A 6,007-nucleotide genomic window follows, 5' to 3' on the forward strand; every position below is an offset into this window, starting at 1 on the left:
TGTTACATGATCAAATAAAAGTCAAAAAATTAATATGCTAATATAATTATTTGAAGCATCAAACATGGAATGTTGGTTGTGAAAGACGAAATTACCCTTTTCTCCATCCAAAGAATGGGGGATTTGGAATAAATACACTACAATATGAATTGCCTGATATCAACAATGACAATCACAATGACAAGAATACCCCCATACAAATGGTAAATATTACTTGTAAAGCTAGCAACAATGACAATCCTTGAAAATCTACTTAATGGGAAAGACAAGTGAAATGGTTTGTATAATCGAATAAACTTTTTAAAGTAGAATTTACCTATTTAGCCTCTACAAGTGAATGCAAGACTATGTTGTAAATAGGAGCTCCTGGAGTAGTTAATTGGTTTTCTGCCACACACAAGTAATGTTCAATCTCAATTATCATCCCTTTTAATCCAAGTGCTTTCAGCTGTAATTTGAAAATCAAACAAAACCATATTTTTAAGTATTTATAACCATCTTAATTTCTTTAAATAAACAAGTGGATTGTTGTTTTACTTTTATAATAGCTTTTTCTGATCATATTTAACATTCATGGAACTCAAATTAAGAACAAAAAAGTATTGCAAGTCAACCCAACCGAATCAATTGATATAAATGTAAACAATGAAAATAGCAACTTATCTGTTGTAATATTTGGAGCCACTTTCAGCTTATTCATTTTACCAAAAACCTGAATCCCACGTTCAGGTTCATCCTGCATGATTAAATTAAACAAACATAAATTTTTCAAGATAATTAATGATAGTATAATTAATAATTATTGTAAACTGTGTGATATATGGTTACTAACCAGTGTGTCACATGCTCCAAGCAGCTGATTATATGGATAAGCAGTTGTACATTGGCCCATCTCACTCAAGAATGACTCAGCCAAATTCAACTCCAAGTCTTTACTGCATCTTGCTGATAATGTTGCAAGATTTGAATCAAGTGGCTTCATATTCCTTTCTTCCATCAACTTTACTTGATGCATAAAATACACAAAAACACAAAAAAACATTTTAGAGGAAGGGGTAATTTGGGAAAATGTGAGGGGTATAATATAATAAGAATGCAAATACTTAATACCACTTTCATGCCATCATGGAAACTTGTTGTGAATTACATAAAGGACCTACACCAACACAAGGCTTGGGTTTGATTATGATCCTTAACTGTTAAACCAAATATAAAAAGCATATCAAAAGAATAAAACTAGATGTAGATGCAACTTTAAAAGAGGTTGATCCATCACCTTACCTGTAAGGTTCCTTACATACAAAATGCACTTCAGTTTTCACAGTCATAAGCTCTAAGAACTAATCATATTCAATCTTTTTAATCAAAATTTAATTTGCCTAACAGAGAAAGATAGCAATCAACCAGGAAACACATATGTAATGATAATAGACTTTAACAAATTTAATTTCACAGATGACAATGATTCGATTTTATTGCAGGAAAGTACTTCTTCAATACCCTCCATTACCTTAAGCAACTGAAGCCGAAGCTTTGGCCTACTTGCGGGGTACTTCCCATGAACATTACCAATACACACTGCTAGAGCATCAATACCAATCTCATCAATGAACTCTTGAGCCTATAATTCATATGGACCATGATTAAACCCATGTTTTTTTTGTTATTAACAAATTTATAATAATTAAATAATAAGTGTTAACCTGATTTACATCAGTCAACTTTGCATCATAGTCTTCTACAGTCAAATCATCTTCAGTTCCAGATAATCTACCTAATCCATCTTCCACTGTTATTCCTTTTGCATGTGCTAATTATGAAATGTATTTTGTGTATGAGATATTTTTCTTGAAGGGTAGGTGCGAACCATCTACCATGATCGAGTCAACTCCTTGTGTATGAATTCAAAAATTAAATAAATAAACATAAAGTTGTAAAGATTACAGTATAGTGAATGAAATGAATAAAAAATTTGTCCTTTTCCAGAAATAAAATTTAAGAGTTAGACTTACCAACTCGAGGACTTCCAGTTGCTTTTTCAGCAGCAGAGATGCAGCATGCCACCAAAGGGTTTCCTCTGTGCTTTATAGCACTTAGATGAATCTATAGAAAAAACCATGCACTAAGAGCTCCAATATAAGAAACGCCAAACAAAAACCATGGATTTTCAATTTTTGTTATGTTGAGTTTTGAGTTTAATGATTCCTACAAGATCATGGAGGCTAAAATGTTATGAAAATAAACCCAATATTTGAATTATTCAAAATAAATTCATTTATGAACTTGATAAAATTGACGGAAAGCAGCTAAGTTAAATAGTGTCTGCTTATATAAACCAAATCATCAGTATCCATACACCAAGGGTATAATCATCATTTAACTCTTACATGCTTAAGCCAATGCCTAAGACTGAATGTATCAAGACATGAACTCTTTACCTTATGTAACTTATCTCATCGTCATTTAACTCTTAACTTGATTGTCCAGAGCTTCAACCATTGACTACAACCAATGAAACATGAAGTGATAATAAAGAGAAGAATTTGGAGAAGGGTGAATCGAACACCTTATTCTTTTTGTCTAATTTACGCCTCACCCAATCATTTGAAACTCAGATCTATTGGTGTATGCATGACTATCTCGCATCATTGATTTATCACTAAGACTCATAATTAGGCGTTACAATGTGATACTAGGTTGCCACCCCCAGCCCCTCTGCATATGTAATCTAGAAACTGAAATTATTAGGCTTAAAATTGATATGTAAACGATGAGAAGATAGATGAGAATCAAAATTACATCAATAATACAAAAGTATCACTAAATAACAAAAGTAAGAAAAAGTTACCATCTTGTTTAAGATCCTCAAATATTTGCATGATTTCAGTCTTGAGATAAGAAGGTTCCATAGTAGCAGCAAATTTCCCCAAATTTGTAGCAGCATATCTTCTAACCATTGGCATATCATATTGACACAACTGAATGTATACAAACCTTAATTCAGCCTTCAATGCCTTAGAGGCACTAGGGTAAGAAATGTGAAATAACCACAAGCAAAAACACGTGCAGTAAACCATTCACCAACTGCCAACCTCTGCTGTAAACATGGATATCACTATAAACTCCAAAATGGGAAACAACACAAGGGTATAAAAGTAAATTACCTTAACCAGAGGTACAAAGAACTCAACCAGATTGGTGTCTTTCATCTGTGATCCAATTCTGCAAAATGACTCGACAACTTTCTCCCTCACATAGGTTTTTTCAACAGTGCAGAGGGTTTCAAGAGGGGGGAGTAAGACATTGGCATGATTAACTCCTCCTACATAGGGAATGAAGACACCTAACTCTTCTGCCATTGCAGGAAGAACTTCATCATCATCATCATCATCATTGTTTTCACTCAAGAAAGGGATTAGTTCCTTTTGTGTGTGTTCTTCCCCTAGAGCGTGTGCAATTGTTGATTGTCTTCTAATGGAATTTAATCGTAATCGGATGTCATTGTTCTTCATTTCATCTATTAATACTGGTATTAGGTACAAAGGTTCATCTCCCCATCGACATTGTAGTTCACAAAGATACTATAGTTTGAACCTAGTTTAGAAACAAGTCAGATGTTATATGATCAGGGAGTTAACTATGTATTTATGTGGAATATGAGCTATACTAGTAAACATATATAGTTAACCTAGCCATGATTTGAGGTTTGGGAGTGGTGCTTCTAGACAAAGAACCACTGAGTGCAGATGCGTAAGTAAGAGAAGCTGATGACATCGTGTAAGTATGGTTTGGGCTCGGAACGTAAAGCTTACATGGAAACTAGATCTTGGTGAAGACCAAAATATGCAAAGAAATAGTGTGTTCGTTGCCCCTTATGTGTAATGAACTGGGTGAGAGGGATGAGATGGAAATACGAGAGTGAGATAGAAAAAATTAGGGTTGGATTTAGGAACCTTAAATCATCGGCTCAAATTGATAACTGGGAGGTAAGAACACTAAATCCTCGGCTTATTAGGGTCGAATTCAGAGTGTAAGAACTTGTTGGAACTGAGAAATAGGTTTTTGGTGGAGGTGATAGATCGAGGAATTGAGGAAGCTGTGGATGAAGACGAAGGCCCTAATTCGAAGAGGCGGGGAATTTTTGGGATGAATAGGTGGGGGTTAATTTTTTGGATTTCATTTCCCCCCCCCCCTAAAAACGCGTGTTTCCTTAAAAAAAATATAAAGCGACACAGTTACACGACACACATTTTTTGATAGGTGCCCTCCGTTTTTTTTCTTTTCTAACACTAATTTTAGGGCACGCAAAAATGCGTGTCCTCTATCCTTCAAAATTTGGATGATTGACATTAATTTTTAGGGCACGCACAAATGCGCGTCCTCTATTAGTGTGTGTCATTAATTGCGCATCATAAAAGGCTATTTTTCTAGTAATGTTAACAACCCTTAATGATCCCAGATCTGAAAGGACCCTTGCTTGGGACGTCCACACCCCAAAGGTCAAGCTCTTTGAATCAAAACCCTCAAAATGGTAAAAAAGTATATCTAAATAATAAATGATCAAGTTATAGACTTGATTACCGGAAAAGGAAGGGAATGAAATGTTGCTTCTGGATCTACAATCTTCTCTTGGAGCCCTCAAGCTTCCTCTTCCTCTTGAAGATTCAAAACACACAAAAACACTAAAAAATGGCTCACACACTTACACAATGATCTAGGGTTTCGTGGATTAGGGTTTGGGACTTGGAGGCTGGAAATGAGGCCATAAGGTGAGGATTAAGTTACTTAAATAGGGTGCAAAACCCTAAAATTAGGGTTTCATCCTGGTAGGCCTACTCGCCAAGTTTAGTGCTCCCAACTCGTCGAGTAGATGGATTAAATCCACGTCCAATCCCGCTTCTGCCGATGAGTCTGGGGCTCCCAACTTGTCGAGTAGCTCTACAAAATAAACAATATACACTTTAAATGCGTACCAGGAACGAGGCATTACAGTTGGATTGCAATTTCAGGGTTTTATGATTTATGGAACTCAGCGTGTTGATGGGCCAACTCGACGAGTTAAGTCAACCCAGAATGTTGAGTTTGACAATGGGTGTTGACCTTGACTTTGATTTTGACCAAAGCAGACCCTTAAGGGGTCATGAGTATAAAAGGGTAATTAAGGAAATCTATTATGTATAGGAGTTTGAGTTGGGTGGATTGTCGGAGCCAAGGATTTCCAACTACTTTATAGCATTTGAGGTGAGTTACCTTCCAGTAGAAGTGGGTCGAAGGCACCAATGCCGGTCCACTAGTAGTTGATTATAGTTGAGATGATTGTTTTTGTGATAATTTTCTGGTATGCCACTATCTGTTATGCTTTATGTGCTAGTATGCTATGATATTATATGATAATGGTAGGAAAGGTAGGATAGACCCCATTACCGGTCGCAAGGACCGAAGGGGTAGGCCAACACCCATATATGCTAGACAGTATGTGACTTATGTGTTTATATATTAGGATGATATGTGGTACTGGTAGGGATGAAATAGTCCCCATTACCGGTTGAAGGAGACCGAATGGGTAGGCCAGCACCCAAATATGTTAGACAGTTACCGGTTGAAAGAGACCCGAAGGGTAGGCCAACACCCAAATATACTAGGTAGTTACTGGTTGAAAGATACCGCAGGGGTAGACCAACACCTTGTAAAACACACAACTTAATAAAATTTACAAAACAAAATCTTATTTCAAAAAAGGACATACATTGGCTCTTTTATATGAATGATATATTTTTCTTTTTAATTTAGGAAAGTGTATTTTAATGAGTTATTTAGCTTTTTTTTTCAAATAAATAGTAACATGATCCATTTATGTCAATTTTAGTAATGTACTTTCAAAGCACATCATTATTTTAGGGTTAATTTGCAATTGTTTTTCTCAAATAAAGTATTTCTATTTTCATAATAGAGACTATATTTGCATTTTTTTTTAAATACATACATAATGTTTAAAGTACTTTTTTAA

This window comes from Lactuca saligna, chromosome 5 (assembly GCF_052625555.1).
Source record: "Lactuca saligna cultivar CGN05327 chromosome 5, ASM5262555v1, whole genome shotgun sequence".
Lineage (NCBI taxonomy): Eukaryota > Viridiplantae > Streptophyta > Magnoliopsida > Asterales > Asteraceae > Lactuca > Lactuca saligna.